A 19670-nucleotide genomic window follows, 5' to 3' on the forward strand; every position below is an offset into this window, starting at 1 on the left:
TTGTCTTTTTCTTTCTCTCTTTTTAGAGTTGTATTAGAATGGATTTGTATTGATATTTATTGATGTCTGTATTAAATGTGTAAGGTTACTTGTTTAATCAAATTCAATATAAAAAATTAAAAGAGAGATAGAATCTTGGTGTTTGGATGTATTCACCCATTTCATGACCCAGCTTATGAATTGGAGGTACACTGGGAGGGGGGGACTATGGTTGCCCACGCACTGCGTGAAGTGCACTATGGAGGCTGTACAAGAGGGATTTTCCCAGAATCCTTTTCCATTTCGTGCATATCCTGAGTCATCAGTCCCAACCTTTTTCCAGTTGATAGCAACATCTAGACAGGGAAAGTGATATGAAAACAGCATCTCCCTTAATGCATTACATTATCAGTTACAAAACCAGGAGAGAATCTTTAAAAAATCTGGTTGGGATTCAAACAGGGAAAGCTTGCCAGGAAACATTGGAGTACAGAAGAGTACAATTACTCGACTCCGAATCAGGGGAGTCTAAAACACTTGCCCACAGCCATTCACAAACCCCACCTATCAGTTTGCACTACAGCTTCCAACATTTTCTCAATCCGAAAACCTGGGCCAGATCACGTCTAGTTTACAGGTTTTCCTGAAAATCCAGATGCACACCCTGTCCCCGTACTCGCTACCAACCCCATTGTTATTGTCGCTCCAAAATGCATACTTTTATCAAGGAAAACCAGGCTGGACATTTGGAATTCTATTGGAAATAAGGACCAGAAGAGTGAAAATTGCCCTAGGGTGCATCCAGAGACTGTAAAAAAGACCAAGTCGCACCGCAGCATAGGCAGACTGCTGGTAGCCGACACAGGACTAACATTCACACTTGTATTCAGTCAACCACACAACTCTTAACAGACAACCCATCAAGTACGTGTCCAGACCCATTCCATCACCCAAAGAGACTTGAGAAGGTACCCCTCTATACACGTCCCCATAACAAAACATGATTTTACATCATTCCACAGTAAAAAATAAGCTTTCCGGAAGCAGAAAGATTTTCAGACTAGAAAAGGCTCTAAATCTTAGCAGGAGGCAGTCCAGAACCCTGGGAATAGCATTGTAACCCTAGGGTTTACCAGACAATCTTCAAGAATCTTGAGGGGCTGGGGACAAGCAGCTTGTCTGAAAGCATCCTTGGCAAGCACTAAATGGGAATCCAAGATGGTCATCCCATATCTCGAAACCTTTCTTCCCTGCCTCTAAAACGATCCAATCAGGATATTGGCCAATTTCATTGCTCCCGTTTGATTACAGCTACTCTCAACCCACCCATATAAAGACCCAGTGTTTGGCATGGGTGTTTTAATATTGACTCCTTGAATTGGGGGAGGGGATGTGTAGAAATACTCATTCCCACAGAAAGAATCTGAGGTCATGGAGAGACCTTAAAGGGAATTCTGTTGAGAACCTGAGATTGTGGTGAGACCTCGGAGGGAAACCTTGTGAACCAAAAGTTGTCGTGGGACCTAAGAGAAAACTGCTGAGAAGGCAGAGTTCGTGAAGAACCCTCTGAGAATCCCAAGAGGTACCACAGGCTCTGGAAGCAGCATCAAGACTATTGGGACTGGAATGTTGACAGGCGACAACCTTATGAGTAAAACAGGAGGGGTGTGTACAAGAAAACTGATGTATGCTTGGTTTTGTTAGATTAGTGTCAGGTTTAGAAATACTAGGTCTGTGAACCGTTGTGTTGGCTAAGACTAAAAACATTCTATGTTTTAGCTCAGGATTAACCTGTGGTCTAACTACTGGTTTTTAGGATTTGGAACTTTGTTTGCCACATCCTTGAATATTGTTTTGTAGACTAGGGTGTTCCTTTTGGGGGACAAGGACTATTATGAAGAGGTTATGACTGTTTGTAGAAACCGCACTGAAAATGGTGAACACCTGAGAAATAGTCCATGTTCTGCTACGCCATCCCTAACACTGTTTTCATTAGGAACTCCCTCATCATGTGTGGAGCATCCTCTAGTTCCTGTAGACCTTTGTCTAACCCTTCCAATCTTAAAACAAAGTTGTTAAAACGTTAACACATTGTCTCTGTCTGAGTTCCTCCTGACCAAGTGACACACCATCACGCTGGACAAGTTCTGGGCACAAGATGCATATTAAGAGGTCTTTCTAAAAGACCGTTTCCTAGTCCTCCAAATGCACGCATTGAGAGATAAGCTGAGTCCTCGCCCATGGTTTCTACTGACTGGTTGCAGGATGCGGTTGTTACAGAGCTGTAGAAGATGCCAGTTACTGAGACAGCGTCTGGGTCATGCAGTCCTTCAGGTGAGAAAGGTTAGATGTGTTCTCTGAAAGAAGACAATGGCTTATTCCTCTTGCCATCTTGCCAGCTACACAGCATGGATCCAGGCAGCCAACACCGTAGAAGTTGGCGTGACACCTCTTCCACCCCACCTAAGGGTCTGGAGACAGTCTTAGTCTGTCCATTAGACAATGGTAACTCCACAGACTCTGCAGTGTCACAGGTGTCGTGGATGGTGGCACATACAGCATTGGTCAAGGTACAGCAATTGACGTATAGTTTGAGGAAAAATATCAGAACAGTGTTTGAAGTGACACAGCACCCTCCCATATCCAGTCTTAAATGCCTTTAGTGATTGGTGATAGTACAATAAATGTTAACCAGCAGCATCTGTGCCCTGGAGGCTGTAACACTACAATCAGCCTATAAACAATTTAAACAGCAAAACCCCAAGCTATTAGTGCGCTCAGTAAATCAAAATTCTAAATCTAGGATATTTATTTATTTATTTTATTTTTTACATATTTAGAGAGCGCACTACAGCCCAGAGGCATTGAGGCGCTTTTTACATGAGTGTACATAAGCAGAATTACAATTAAGACATGAGGTTACTTGGTTACATCATATGTGCTAGGTTACAAAGTACAGTTAGGCACATGGTTGGTTTCAATAGAGTACAGAGTAAGAGCTAGGATTTAACAGTTCAGACAAATAGCATAGTTTTGATGGCTTTGCGGAACGTTAGGTGAGAGTTGATTCCCCTGATGTGCGTAGGTAGGGCATTCCAGTGGGCAGCAGTGGCTGGGAAGCTGGAGCCCCCTGCGCGCACTGCGTGTTTTGGGCTTGGTGATCATGTTGGTATAGGCTTGTCTGGATGGCCTGGCGGATGTTGGCATGGCTATGCGCTGGGCCAGGTAGGGGGGGTGCCACATCATGGAGGCATTTGTGGGTGAGGGAGAGGATTTTGAAGATGATTCTGTTTAACGGGAAGCCAGTGGACCTGTCTTCTCGGGTCAGATATGTGATCCTTTTTAGAAAATATGAAAAACAATGAATTTTATTCATTCACCTGAATCTCTACAACCTCTAAAATTGAATGCTGATCTTTCAATCAAACAACCTCATGATGCCAACATTAACTCATTGGTGCACATGCCAATATTAATAAAACCTCAGCGCTCTCGCACCCTATCCCAGGCGGTCGCTTGTGCCCCTATCCTCTGCATTTGCCTTATTGGTAAGAACGGTACTCAACAGTAGTACCATATTGCATGTCGTGGTTATTCCCTCTTCTTAATGTGTCATTCGATTGAGCAATCTATGCGTAGTTGGTCGCTTACAAAATTAAGATATATGCTCTACTTCAATCATTCTTATATTGGTAAATGCTCCATCAATGGATAACGTTCACTTAATCCTTATAACTCAGTGGCCACTTATTACCTTTAACGAAATTCCATTCAAATTATTCCGCCCAATGTAATACACAGTATCCTCTCCAATATTCTTATTGGGAAATATGTTCCCCCAAGTTCATGGGCAAAATAACTATTATGGAAATGTGTTACTCCTAAGTTTAAGTAGGACATTTAGAATCTGCTCATTTCAAATTGTGTGCTTACCGATAAATAGTTGAAATATTTCAAAATGGGACGGGGTTATGCGTGGTGGATTGCTGCTGGCATTTTGTAAATAATTTTTATAACATCACATCACATTGCCGTGACGTAACCGCGTTAGTTTGGAACGCGGTTATTCTGAATGTAACTTTTCACTGCAGCATTCCCGTTCTACTCTAATTATTCTACAGCCCTTGGCGAGAAAGAGGTTCTATCCATAATGAATTCAACTTTCACTCAGTATCTCATTTTGATGGTCATATTGTTAATAAATCAAATGGAATTAATGTTGCATTATATAACAATTCTTAACTTTGACTGTGATCCAAAATTTCTCCTACGCTACCAATAATTGGTAAATAACATTCGAACAAGTTGCAAGTTAGAAAAGGCTATAGAATTATTAACAAGTTGCAAGTTAGGGAGACTGTCAAATTATCTTGTTAGGCGTCTCTGATCACTGGGTGGTATTGTATGGTGCATGTGAGTCTCCTGCCCACTGCACCACCTATCCGGAGGTACAAGTTAATAACCCGAGTCATCGATTTCATTCTTGATCATCTTAGCACAATTGATACAATAAAACTTATTTTTTCATATGGTTGGTATTTAATACAGTAAGGACGTGTGCTAAGCTAAAGCCTCATACCAAGTACTTGGCTGATGCTTGCACATATCTTCCGCTTTACATACATAAGTGATATTAAACATTGTCAATTCATATCTCACTCCAGTATGAACCTATGTATTGATCAATCTTGTGTGAAAAAAAAATTTAAAAAAAGGGGCACCTGGCTGTTCCCTGACCATACCTGGTATCGTATGAAATATCAAAAGACAATTGGTCAGGGCGTATCTGGACAAGACTAACATAAAGAAAAATGAATCTGCTCTGACAATTTTCTGATCACAATTAGTGTACTTTTCTGTTAATTGTACAAAGCATACCATACCATCAAAGTATAGCGCGTTTGACACCATCCCCATAAAACATACACATTTTTCACAAATCTTACATAAAAAACGACATCTAGTGATTTGTACAGATGAGCCTTCTGTTGCCAAGGTTTTTACAATAACATAATATATAAAACAAATAACGTCTTTTTTTGCCACATTTGGCACACTAAAAGAAAAAACAAGTCGACACCCAGATGTTTTGGCCTATTGTATTCTATCAGCTTCAGTTGTAATGTCCTTCATTAGGACGGGAGTAGTGAAAGTGTTGCCTCACTGCCTGTGGTGTGTATCTATAACAATTCGAAAATGAATAGAATACATGCTTTCGGTCCAGAAAATTCCTTGAAAATACACTCCAAAAGTAGCGACAACCTGAACCCCACAGGGCCAGTGAAAGGGCCTACTGTGTTGCAGAAAGTGAACAGAGTCTGGGATGCCTCCACAACCCGCACCTATATGTGCGTGCTGGGTGAAACAGAGTTTGGGATGTCTCTAGAATCTGCACCATGTATGCGTTTTGGGAGAAGCAGATATTATTTGCCTGTGATGGAAAAAAACAGGATGACCGTTCCTGCTCTTTCCTAATGTAACATACTAAAAATGTGCTACACAGTAACTGCTTCACGTTTCTGTAGTGTGCCATGGCTATCTTACCTCATGGAATCACCGGTAATTGATTATTCTCCTGTATCTTGAACCTGTGTCCTAATTTGCAGAAAAAGAGATACAAGGCCATATCACTATATTGTTTGAGTGTATTGATGGGGCCCCTAGGGGACCCTCGCGTATGGAAACAAGGCACAATCACCACACACAAACTGATACGCCAGACATGAGGTTCAATTCCCAAAATCTAGGGTTTATTGCAAAGCAAATAGTGTCAGTTGGCCAACTGGGTCTCACGTCCCACAACGTGTCACCAGACCCCGTGGGACGCAAGAGAGCGAGCATTCTACAACAGTCACATATATACAAAATGAACATCTTATCAGTAATGACATATTCAATACCGCCCATAATGTACTTCCTTTGAAATGGATTTGATGATTGACAATTGTGACGAATATGACACCTTCAGACATTCATTTGGCAACAATTTGCGGACTTGCAGACACGATTCTTTGTTTTAGGGAACATACTGCTCTTGTTCTTGCAAGCAAGCTGCATGCACGGGAGGGACACATTCCAGGCCTCACTATCTTCTAGTTTCTGTTCGTGTGCTAGGGGTCAGCTCGCTCTACAGGGCTCAGTGAAGGGGGGCCGTAAAAGAGAGCATAATTCAAGCCATTAATTGTTTGTTTCTACCGTTTCTACCGCATCAGCGAGACTAGCTGGCACCTGCGTAGTGATTAAATGCCTTGTTTCTTACTTCCAAGGACTTGTGAGGGAGGGGACCGGGCATTGCTATTGCTGTCTGGGTTGCCTGCATTGTGTTTCAACACATATCTTGTGGCCTTGCTTTATGCATGAGCAATAACTGAATAATGGAATAGAATACGCTTCCAGCAAAGTAGTTTGAACAGAAAGCAAGAAGTAAAAATTAGTCAAAATGGTGAATTCTATTCCTACAAAACGGACGCTCTCTGGTCATGCTCATGGGTCTGTACTAATAAATGCTGAACATATGAGGCGGTTGGTTTCCGGCCAACAAAATACATCGTCTATATTATGGGAGGGTAATTTCTGGACTCGGTGTAAGACACAAAATTCACAGTGGGAGCACCATCGCTCATTCATTGGTATGTGTTTAATGCCGATGAACTTGATCTGTTCTTTGCTGTCCATCTGGTGCTCCAACACCCAATGTTCTTGTAAGGGCAGCCTTTAGTCAGATATTGTTGACATAATTGAGGTGTTCTCTTATCCTGAATCTGAGTTCCCAAAGTATAGTTTGTTACATACACATATACCATATATACAACAAATTTCGTTTGACAGTTAATCAAATCCTGAATTTAAGGCCTCTGGTTATCCTTGGTCACAAAGGTTTGTACATTATTTGAGGTCATGCTTGCACATGGAACAGTTCACTGAAAGCCCACTAAATGCACTAGTTTGAATTGATTATTTTTTTGCTCATAAACTGGGACTTAAATTTGTTTTAAAGTCGGTGCTCTGGTATAGACACATTCTGGTCTGTCTGATATATAATTCCTCAGATCCTCAATAAGTAGAAGAATGGATCAATATTTTAGAAAAATCTTTTAGATCTTATTTTTTGCTGGAATAGACTCTTTCTAAAAACTTTTTTCATGAATGCTCTTTTCAGTGTCATAACTGGTTTCTCTACTGCAGTTGTGCTTCGCCCATAGGAGTTCACCATTTGGAATATTCTCAATCAAACTTCTTTTTATGACAACTACTGGAGTTTAGAATAACATTTTCCTCTTTCTTTTCTGAAGGTACAAATCTCATAATTCTCAATGTCCATGTTCAAATCCCAAAAAGTAACGTGTGCTTTTCTCCAAAGTCAGTTCAATACTGAATTTATTGTTGTTCAGGTAGTGATTGAATGTGATTAGTTCCTCCTCTGTCCCTTTCCATATTAAGAGAATATTATCAATATCACACCAGGCTAATGACCCTTTGTTTGCTGAGCTGATTTCCTCCTATTGACTTGCCCCGCTTCGTTTGTATGTCTTGTTTCGTTATTTGTGCGGCCTGAGGCATATGGGCATGTGGTGTGTTTAAAAAAAAAATGTAAATAAATAAATATACCTACATATATATAAAAATGTAACTAAATACATATAACTACATATATTTTATTTGTAACATCAGGATAACCAAACGCATGTATATATTCATATTCCCCCATAAAGAGGTTGGCCAGGGATGATGCTTAACATTTCCCCATGGCCACACACTTTGTCTGTTTCTATATGGAATAATTAAACAGAAAAATGTTGTTATAATGTAAAAAAAAATTCCTTCATCATTTAGTTTGAGGATCCAAGCATGATTTCTCAGAGTACGGACCTTGCCTTTTTGGCTAGAGATTCCTTGGAATATGCACTAACAAACGTTGATCTATAGCCCCTTCATGCGTTTTATTAGACTACTTGTAAAAATCATGATCACAGCAGCAAAGATGTTGAGAAAGGAGTCAATCTGCCAGTGCTCAATTTATGAACTAGTCGGACCAAAACAAGAGTTTACTCGCACAATGTGCTGGCATATTTAAACATAAATTACAGTTCAGTATTCATCATTTTTCTTGTGTTTTATTTGTATGCAGCACTTCATGAATTCATTAATTCAACCATTACTTTGTGGGTTTTAATCGTTCCTACTGGAGTGGATTAACATCATTGTGTTCAATCTTCTATACATTTGGCCATACGCTTTAGGCCCACACATGGTTCAAGACCCTCCTTTTATCAAGTCTAGTCAGTATAATAAAACCACTGTAAACCTAAAAGTGAACAGATTAGACAATATGAAACCAAAAACCATTGAAAGAAACATCAATTATGGTTTCTAATTTTAAATGCACTTGTTATTGCTTCACCGGAATGGTTTATTCATTTGAAACTGTATTATTCAATATAACAACTGTGATGATAATTAACAAATTGTTACACCATTGTGAATGCTGAGTATTTAATATTATTCATTAAATTGTCTATCTGTGAATTATCCATGCATTTGCTAAATAAGGGCCAGGTTGCTTTGTTGCTGAATGCTGATGAACATCATAGATAAGCCCAGCCTGTTTCAGCTGTTGGAAAATAAAAATAATTAAAATAGAAAAAACATAATGGAAAACATATTTGAAGAGATAGATTATGAAAGTTAGAAGCAAGGTAACTGTGTTAGTACTTGTATGGGTGGTATTCTGAAGGCATCCACTTGGGCTGCACTCTGCTATTCTGGCCTGTGCTGTCTTGAAAGAATCCAAATCTCATTGTTAACATAAAATCAAGTTTTTTATGTATTCATGTTGATACATCACATGTTTCTGTTTCATCATCAAATTAGAACGGAATGTTTAAGGCAAAACACCACCTTTCATTTTTGAAAACGTAATGCTTAAAACAAAGTTGAATACCATATCGGAATGTGTTGGTCAAGTGTTGTTACATGTGCAACATACCAATACTTACAGGCCGATTCATGGAATTAATGTGTGCCGAAAAAACGGCGCACGCATGAGAAAACGTGCGATTCGCAGTGAAATAACGAAAATCGCAGTGCAAGTGCGATTATCACACAGAAAACATTGCACATCAATTCATGGAAGTCCGTGCACGCGCAAAATGTGGGATATGCGCTGAAAAAGTGCGCGGCGCACGCTGGTGCACGCTGGCGCACAGGTCATCGAACGCCGTGCGATAAGGCCACAGCGAATTCGCACATAGCGCGGCGCACATAACAAAAGTAGGCGTAACACGGGGCGTCACACGCAGAATGGGGAACAACTCGTGAAAATGTGGGCGTCACGGGGGGGGGGAGTACAGGAGGCAAGTGCGCAGAACGCCCACACGCTCGCCTACAAAACGTATTCATGGAATCGAATAGGGAAAAACAGCGCACGGCCAAAGACGCGCACAGGCCCATACATGTCCGCCACACGAAAGCAGGCGGTAGCGTCCCTGCGCAGGAAAAAATGTGCGCCAAAGTCCTTCACGCGCGAGAAGGCCCACACGCGATCGGGCCTGGGGGAGCGTGTGCGTGTATTTCAGAGGTGCGCGAGAAGTTCCACTCGCGATTGGCCTGTGCGCGTGTATTTCAGGGGTGCGCGAGAAGTTCCACACGCGATCGGGCCTGGGGGAGCGTGTGCGTGTATTTCAGAGGTGCGCGAGAAGTTCCACATGCGATTGGCCTGGGCGCGTGTATTTCAGGGGTGCGCGAGAAGTTTCTCACACGCGATTGGCCTGGGCGCGTGTATTTCAGGGGCTCGCGGGTGTTTTCACACGCGATCGGGTCTGGGGGAGCAGGGTATGTGTATTTCAGGGGCTCGCGGGTGGTTTTACACGTGATCGGGCCTGGGGGAGCAGGGTACCACTCACCGTCTGCTTGCGTGTAGAAGAACGTGTAGCCAACACCCACCCGCTGTGAAGTAATAGCGTGTGAACCCCAACGCCTGCAAGACGCATGCACCGCACCCCACGAAAAGCAACGCCCGTGCGCGATACGTCACAGACACGCATACGTGCTAAGGGCCTTTGGTCCAATGGAATCGCGTATGCGTGCTGACGCGCTTACGCACTAAGGGCCTTTCCTCTCGATTCAAACGCTGACGTGCAGAATTTTCACGTGCCAAATCACTCCGTATCAAGCTGGCCACGCGTAAGCACACGGAAGCCCACGCTCCTGCCCAGAAGGCCGAACTACTGCCCCCCCAGAGCCCCGAGCACCCTCCCACCTACCATCTGCTGCTGCCTGACTGCCTACTGCCCAGGTGCCCTTCCATTTGCTGCCTGCACATCAGCCAGAGGTGCTGTTGCTGTGACCACCCCTGCTGGAACCGAAGACTCCCGACTGGGATTCCATCGCTCCACAGCCCAGCCCCAGGACCCAGTTGCCCACCCACTCCTGCCTCTGGGGTTGTCATGTCGGGCACTGCAACATCTGGCACCACTGACAACCCCCGGCCAGAGAGGCAGAGGGGCACCAGCTTCAGTGCCACCGAAGTTGGTGTCCTGGTGGAGCAAGTCCTGGGGCAGTATGATGCCCTCTTCGGAAGTTCTGCGCCGACAAGGAAGGACGGACTCGGATCTGGACTGACATTGTGACTGCCATCAACGCGGAGGGGGTGGCAGTCCACGACTTCCAACATGTCAAGAAGCGCTGGGAGGACTTCAGGTCCAGGACCCTGAACAAGGCCCGGCGCCTCTTGAAGGCAGCGGATGCCAAGGGGCGCCGGGGCCACTTGTCAGAAGATCAGATGAGGGTCCTGGAACGCATATTCCCAGCGCTCCACGTCCAGGTCCTTGAGAGGCAGACCCGTCTGGAGTCGAGCGGTAAGTGTACATGCATCCTGATTTTGAGCTGTGCGTGTGGTGATGTTTCAGTAGTGTGCAGGTTGCACATCTGTTTGTATGGGGTTGAGTATGGGTGGGGGTGTACGGGGCCGTGGGGCTAACACATGCGAGGGCTGTAATGTGTGAGACATGGATGGTGCTTGTGTGTGTAGGCCTGCATGCCAAATGCAGTTGTGTGGGCACACATGTTTGGATGAATGTCTATGTAAGTAGGCATGTCCGTGATGTCACGCATGTATGTTGTTTTCAGCTGCATGTATCAGCACTGTGTACATGTGCATTTGTGTGTATTTGACAAGGGTGCAACAGTGATGCAACATGGATGCATGTGACAGTGGGATGTGGAAGCCTGTTTGGCAGATGTGACATGGATGCCCATCTGAACACTGCGACACTTGGCAGAGGTGTACACATGCATGCAAGTGTGGTGGTGTGTGTACATGTGTGGTGCACTTCCTGTGTTGCATGTGATGTCTGGCTCAGCTTTGCCTGCTCATGCTGTTGTATGGGTATGGGTATGGATGGTGCTGGCAGTTGCGATATGGCTGTGGTATGGCTCATGTCTGCGAGTTGAAATGACATGTGTGTTGGGGATTGTGATGGCATGTCTGATGTTTGCCAATGCCACTCATGTACAACTGTCATGTGTGTATGTGTCCATTGTACAGTGCCCTGATGCCTGTGTTTAATTTCTCCCTTTCTGCAGCGTCAACTGATGAAGAGGGCGGAGAAGGTGCTGTGGAGCACAGCGGCGGGGATCCCACCGCCAGCCGGAGACGCAAGGCCCGGCTCCCCTCCCATGTCGCCATCTCGTCGGGGAGTGAGGAGTCTGGTGCCGCGTCCCAGGCCGCAGCTGCCGGGGGGAGGTCCAAGAGGCGGAGGTTGGAGTTGGACTCCTCGGCAGCAGAAGGGGCAGCTGGGACCCCACAGGGCCCAACGGGGGAGGATGGCACGGAGTCATCCAGGTTGGTGGGTGGTTTGGTGGAGGAGGAGGCCGTGCAAGCAACAGAGACGGGCTCTGGAGGTGGGGATCCCACTGGTGCTAGTGGTGCAGTGCAGGACCAGGGACAGGAGGCAGCACAGGCCGCCGCGGAGGTGCCTGTGTGCAATCCTGTCCCTGATCCTGTCCCTGCATCATCTTGCACCAGCAGGGATGCCTACGTCCAGACCCGTTTTCAGGCAGGGGATGCGCAAACGACAACTGGCCTTCCTCCGCCTGCGGACGTGGCTATCCGGGTCTGGGTTGAGCCTGTCCTGACTGGTGTGGCGTTGCGTCAATGGGCCATGCGAGGTGACCTGCAGTCTTTTCATGAGGAGACTGCACGTCATCTCGAATGGCTCGTTGACCACGTCAGCATGGTGGGACAGGTCACCCATGCCGGATTCCTCCGTTTGATGGGGCTTGCTACGACCCCCTCCTCAACTGAACCCCCTACGTGCCAGTCATCCTCCGTGCCATCTTCCCACCCATCAGTCACCTGGGTGCCCTGTGGAGCTGCCTCTGACGGTGCGGCCAGGCTGGTGGAGGAGGCATCCCTGCCACAGTCGGGAGTCGGACGTCCAGCAGGGGTGGCCACATCAACGACTGCACCCCAGCCGGCGGAGGATGTGCAGGCAGCAGGAGGCAGTGCACGGGCAGAGGCACAGCAGCAGCAGCAACCTGGTGAGACCCATGAAGGCTCGGGGCCTTCAACATCGGAGGGGCAGGCATCGGCCGGAGGGCAGGAGGACCCAGGACAGAGAGTGTCTTCCGTGTGGCAGCAGTTGGGCCACGCCATAGATGCGGAGCGGCAGCGGGCGGAAGAGGCACGGCTCACAATGGTCAGGGCGGAGAACTCCATGCGGAGGGCCCTGAGGCGGGCCGAGTGCCTCGAGGCAATCCGCAGGGGGTTGGAGGTGGACACGTCGACGGTCCTGCGGACCCTCGGTGCCATGGGGGAGGAACGCCTCCGGGACATTGAGCAGGATTTCGATGATGCCCTGGCCCGGGACATCCAAAAGTGAGCCGTCAGACTAGCCCGCTGCCCTTGTACATAGTTATGTTGGTAGTGTTAGGTTTCCTTTGTTTTTTGATTTATTTTGGACCTTTTGGACATTGGCCACATTTTTGTATATAGTTTATTTTATTAGTTAGTGTTGTTAGATAGGTTTCATTTCTTTTGTTGGGATAATGGACCCTGGCTTGTTCGTCTGTACATAGTTCACTGTTGGATTTAATTTTTCTTTCACAATTTACCCATGGAGCAATGGCTTTCAATTATTATTTCCCATTGGATTTGCTTTTGTGGACAGTGACTTTGGACACCATTACTTTGGATTATGATTTTTGGTTTTGCTTTTTTTCACGGACATGCTTCTTTTCATTTTTGTACATTCCCATTTGTTTCTTTATTTTAGAATCTATTTATGTTTCCTTTAATACATATTTTTTTATCGAACTTCAATGTGTAGTATCATCTCATTGGTTTCATCCATATCATGATATGGGTTTTGAGATTCACTGACACCCATTGGGTGTATGTGAGGGACATGTGTTTGTTTCGAAACTTGCAATTGGTGTTCTGTCATGTAATTGCCATTTCTGAGTGGGTGGATGCAATACTCGGGTGGGTGTTTTGCATTTGGAGTCTGACCATAGGGACCAGGGATCTAGATTGTGATGACATGTTGGCTGGGGAACATGAGTTTGGGCCTGCTGGCAGGTGCCCCACAGTGCTGGGGGGGTGGGGGTGGTGGGAGACATGGGTGGGGGCCTGGTGGAGGGTGCCCCACAGTGCTGGGGGGTGGGGGTGGTGGGGAACATGAGTTGGACATGGGTGGGGGCCTGCTGGCAGGTGCCCCACTGTGCTGGGGGTTGGGGGTGGTGGGGAACATGAGTTGGACATGGGTGGGGGCCTGCTCGCAGGTGCCCCACAGTGCTGGGGGTTGAGGGGGGAACATGAGTTGGACATGGGTGGGGGCCTGCTCACAGGTGCCCCACAGTGCTGGGGGGTGGGGGTGCAAGGGGACATGAGTTGGTGATCATTAGTGCAAGGAGACATGTGCCTTTGCTGGGGGGCATGCCCATGTTGGGTGGGCTGCCTGCGGGACATGACCAGGGATGCAGGGTAGTCCCCTGTGGTGTGTGCTGCCTGCAGGGTCCGTGGAGGGTGTACAGGGAACACCTGGGAGGACCCACACTGCCAAATCACATGTAGGACTCCCCGGCACCCCTGGAATACACATACCCTGCTGAAATCGCGTGTGAAACTTCCCGTGCATCCCTGAAATACACGTGCCCAGGGCAATCGCGTGTGTAACTTCCCGCGCACCCCTGAAATACACGCGCCCAGGGCAATCGCTTGTGGAAGTTCTCGGGCACCTCTGAAATACACGCACCCAGGCCAATCGCGTGTGGAACTTCTCGCGCACCCCTGAGATACACGCGCCCAGGCCAATCGCGTGTGGAACATCTCGCGCACCCCTGAGATACACGCGCCCAGGCAAATCGCGTGTGGAACTTCGCGCGCACCCCTGAGATACACGCGCCCAGGCCAATCGCGTGTGGAACTTCTCGCGCACCCCTGAAATACACGTGCACGGGCCAATCGCGTGTGGAACTTCTCACGCACCTCTGAAATACACGCGCCCAGGCCAATCGCATGTGGAACTTCAAGCTCACCTCTGATATACACGCACACGCTCCCCCAGGCCAGATCGCGTGTGGAACTTCTCACGCACCTCTGATATACACGCACACGCTCCCCCAGGCCAATCGCGTGTGGGACTTCTCACGCACCTCTGAAATACACGCACACGCTCCCCCAGGCCAATCGCGTGTGGAACTTCTCGCGCACCCCTGAAATACACGCGCACAGGCCAATCGTGTGTGGAACTTCTCGCGCACCTCTGAAATACACGCGCCCAGGCCAATCGTGTGTGGAACTTCTCGCGCACCCCTGAGATACACGTGCCCAGGCCAATCGCGTGTGGAACTTCTCGCGCACCCCTGAGATACACGCGCCCAGGCCAATCGCGTGTGAAACTTCTCGCTTACCTCTGATATACACGCACACGCTCCCCCAGGCCAGATCGCGTGTGGAACTTCTCACGCACCTCTGAAATACACGCACACGCTCCCCCAGGCCAATCGCGTGTGGAACTTCTCGCGCACCTCTGAAATACACGCACACGCTCCCCTAGGCCAATCGCGTGTGGAACTTCTCGCGCACCTCTGAAATACACGCACACGCTCCCCCAGGCCAGATCGCGTGTGAAACTTCTTGCGCACGCGTGTTCCCGCCAACCGTAATACGCGTTCCCCGCTTTGTGTTTGCTGTTTGCCAGTCCGGTAAACTGGTACAGGGTTGGCGCAGCCCTTTGCGATCTTGATGTCTTTTCCTTGCGCGAGGGCGTTCTTGGGGGCGTAACTGGCGCTGCTGCAGGGTCGCTGCGCCACTCTGCGCCACGTCTGCTTTTGGAGATGAGAATCCATGAATACGCTGTGCGCGGAAATTGATTTTATTGCTCGCGGCTGGCGCAGACATTCGCACGGGCACGCTGTGCGCCAGCCGCGTGCGACACTTTTGAGAGGAATTACATGAATCGGCCTGTAAATATATTCAGGGAAAGTGATATCTTTACTTCAGAATCACGTGTGTGATACATGAATATTACAACATTGTTTATTGTATCGTGGTTGTCACTTCCCACATCCTCTGAATTTCAAGTGTTTTGTTGTGTGAAATCTGATCACCCCTCTCGTAACTAAAGTTTTTTCTCTGATTCTGTAGTCAAAATGTGGCAATGTCTCTTGAGGATTTTAAACAGTGCATTACATTGTGATGAACATTGCATAATGAATCCTACTCTTACGTCCCGTCCCCTTTACTCCATACTGCATGGGGCGTCCCTTCCAAGGGATGGGAGACAGAACCTTTTTCACCAGAAAAAACCTTCTTCCCCCTTTAAATTTAGAGGTGCTCGGTGGTGCGGCCGTGGGCGCATGCGCTGCTCTTACTCTACCCTTTGGCGCCACACCTCAGTCCCCTTTTCCGCGTCGATGGGAACGGGCCGAATTCACCGGCGCTCCTGGGTTTGGCTTCGGCCATGTAATTCCACGCGCAGATACTTATTGTCTTCTATCATTTTGTCTTTTTATCATTCAGGTACTTGATCCTCAGGCGTCACGCTCCTCGCCGCAGCATGTCCACTTCTGCAGGGTTCATCAGGTGTCCATCCTGCGACGGGCTCTTTCCAACTTCAGACCCCCATGCCCACTGCCTACGTTGCCTTGGCCCAGACCACGGCTGGCAAGCTTGTACCGCGTGCGACGCGCTTTCCTCAAGGTCTCTAATGAACAGACCAGCAAGGTGGAGCAAACTCTTCCAGAGATCACCTCCAGAGCACCAGAAGGACTTTGTCAATCATTGATCCAGGCCCAAGGTGGGGCCACTCTTTTCCAGTGCACCCTGCAAGGGAGACTTCTTCCACGGGTTCGCCCACGTGGGAGGAACCGCTCAGATTCTCACACTTGCACGAGTACTGAGGCTAAATCAGCTGCCGGCCAGCAGGCCGAGGGGTCAGTGTATCTTCCCAGTGACAGTGCTGAGGGACCGGACGTTTCTTTTACTGGGTCTTCACCCGAGGGGCAATGCCCTAGTACCGGCAACATGTCAAAGGGGGCGCCTATACGCAGTACTACTGACAGATCCGCCGAGGGCGAAACGCCTACCAGGTCTCGGCTTGAAGAGCAGGGTAGGCCTCATGATCCACACTGAAGAGTCCTGGACGAGGCTGTGCCCAGTGAGCCAAGCAACACGATGCAGGCACGTGGAAGGCAGCTCGACAAGATGGCCGCCGTGCCAGACATTACAGACACCTGCCCGATACCGCACCAAGGAAGGGAGCAGGTGGAGGAACGAGTGTCAAGGTGGCACTGGTGTCAACCAGGTATGTGGCCTACAGCCTATCCTTCTTTTGTGCAGGGCAGGTTCCTGCTGCGTCTGTATGGGCAGAGCACGCAACGGCTCCAGCAGCCGTCTGCTACCCCGTCAATATCACCTACCACCCCTCTGGCCTGTGAGGACAGATTCTTCGAAAGGTTCCTCAGGCTTATGAAATCTCCTCGGATAGGGGTCATCTTCAGGGACGCCATCAGGGATGTGCTCCCGCCAATGGCTCTAGCTCTGCAGGTCCCAGTACAGGCGCCCCTGACCCCTGTGCAGCCTCCGCTGCCCGCTCCGGCCCTCCAACCGATATAGCAGGCGGTTCCGTACCAGCCTCTGGCTCCGGTCCCCACACATCAGCCTTCAGCTCCCAGCACCCCTCCACCGGTCCCGGACTAACCGAAACCCCAGGTGGACACAGATGAGGAGGAGGAACCCGACACACCGTCATCAGCCAAGGCCTTCCACAAACTTCTTGCAGGGCTGGCAGAGTACTTGGGTCTTCCTCAACACGAGGTCAAGCAACCATCAGAGAGGGTCCTCACCGAAGTCCTCACGCTACGTCTCGCAGTGAGTACGGGGATCCCGATGCAGAAGTACGTAGTCGCCTTGGCCAAAAAGGGCTGGCTCAAGCCCCACTCGGTCCAGCCGGTCAATCGACGCCTGGACGCCAGTTAGAGGCAGACAGAGGGGGATACACTCTTGCTATTGGCCCACTCTCCGCTGCATTCCTCAGTGATCGCTGCGGCCTCACTATACTCGAATCATCCTCGGCCTCCTCGTCTGTGGCGCTGCTAAGCAAGGAGGAAAAGATCTTAGAGGCGTACGGGAAGAAGCTGTATTCCAACTTGTCCCTGCATCTTCGTCAAGCCAAGGCGGATGCCATGCTGGCAGCCGTTAACCAGAGGCTTTGGCGGGAAATTGCAGATTTCCTCCCAGAGCTTCCGATGCAGAGCCAATCACTATTCAAGGAGGGACTTGTAGAGGCCAAGATGGTGGCACAAGACATCATGAATCCACCGTGGCCCACATTGACACCTCTGGCCGGGCCAGCTGCTTTTCCTCGGACATGAGAAGAACGACCTGGATCTGTGTTACAAAGTTCAACCCTGATGTCCAGAAACGTATTTTAGACCTGCCGTTCGAAGGGGGTGAACGCTACCACTCCACTACAGACGAGGAGCTTGATAAAAAGAAAAACACCTCACAGACGGCGAAGTCTTTATCCATCCTTACAAAGACCATTCCCAAAACGTACACCCAGTCACAGTGGACTGTGGAGGACCTACCAGAGGAGTTTTACTCAGATTAGGAAGGGAGCCAAGGGGAACCAGACGCCAGGCAAACAGCCTTCCCAGCCATTGAGCCCTTGTCGAGGCCCAGCTCTGGCTCCTGTACTTGATCATGCATCAGTAACATGTCCTTGGATATCTTAACCACCGGACACACTCTGGTGGCTGAAATGTAGCTGCGACTGCCAGCTGCTCCCACCCTGCTTCTGGCAAGAAACCTTCTGAGGCCTCCTCGTGCTCAGATGACACCCCCCCCCTCATAAGACCCATGTTGCCCTGTGCCAGTAGCTCTGTGGTAGAGGAAGCAGCTCAGACGGACACTGACACAGATACCATCACCACTGGTACTCACACAGAGGAGTTTAAGGACTACGTTACCACGGATGGGGAACCCCCCTGATGTCAGTGTGCCCTCCAGGGCATCTCCGCCAGACGGGATCGGCTCATTCCACTCCATGAGTGCTAGGGCTGCCAAGTTGTACCTATGGCCGGTGGAAAAGATAAAGGAAGGTTTCCTTGTTGACCAAAGGGATTCCTCCAAGAAAACCATTGTCTCTGATCCGCTGTTGGATGACATATGGGAGGATGGCCTGGCTGTCATGAAGGCCCCTAATTCCACCCCTGCGAAAAAAGACTGGTTGGAGAAGAAGTACCAGGCTCTGGACTCGACCCAAGGTGCCTTAGATCCCAGCCCTCAACTGACTCAGTGGTCTTGGCCCCTCTTCCAAGTATATGGTTCCTCCAGACCAGGAGGGGAAAAAGCTGGATGCAACAGGAAAACGCATAATTAAGATGGCAGCTTCCACAGTCAAGGCCGCCAATGCCCTCACCATCCTGTCAAGGTATGACGGAGTTGTGGTATAAGTTGGGGCCCATCCTCGACTTCCTCCCTGAGGTTAAGAAGGCCGAAGCCCTAGCACTGTTTCACTAAGGGGAGGTTGCTTCCGACTATGCTATCAACGTCGCCCTAGACATTGTGAGCTCCGGCTTTGGACATTGGTGTGGACCTCCGTCGCCAGGGTTGGCACAAGGCCAACAAATTCCGCACGGATGTGCAGACCAAGCTGATCGACATGCCGTTCTATGGAGACATCTTGTTTGGGAAGGCGGTCGGCAAGACTTTTGCAGGCCATCAAAACCGACATGGAGACAGCGCGTCCTCTGGGCACCCTTCCGCAGAGGAAGCCATCCTTACTCTCCTCTAAAAGGAGAGTCTCCACGTCATTTAAGGGTTTCACTGCCCCACCCTCCCCTTATCATCGTCCCTCACGCTCTACCACCCAGGAGGTGTACAGGGGACGCTTCCAAGCCTAACACAGTGGCACCCTGCGTCGTCGTCGCACCCTCTATCCAGGACACTGTTACCAAAGCAGGCCTGAAAAGACCCAGGACCGTGCCCCCAATTCTGTACCCCAGTGGGAGGCCGGTTATCGCAATTTGTCAGTCAGTGGCAGAAGATTTTCACCGACAAATGGTTGCTCGATGTCCTTCAGCAAGGGCACGCTTTAGATTTCCATGGTAAATGCCATCATATTCCTCTTGTCACGCGATGAGAACTACACGTGGCACATCTACTGACGGAGGTTCAGGCCATG

At 48.7% G+C, this 19670-nt stretch overlaps 1 protein-coding gene across 5 annotated transcripts in view; it reads left to right on the top strand.

Annotated features, from left to right (window-relative positions):
- Nucleotides 1–19670, top strand: part of UBR3 (ubiquitin protein ligase E3 component n-recognin 3) — a 2710065-nt gene that overhangs the window by 1395559 nt on the left and 1294836 nt on the right. The gene's annotated exons all lie outside the window — the stretch shown is intronic.

The sequence above is a fragment of the Ambystoma mexicanum genome, chromosome 9 (assembly GCF_040938575.1).
Source record: "Ambystoma mexicanum isolate Mex_15411 chromosome 9, UKY_AmexF1_1, whole genome shotgun sequence".
Lineage (NCBI taxonomy): Eukaryota > Metazoa > Chordata > Amphibia > Caudata > Ambystomatidae > Ambystoma > Ambystoma mexicanum.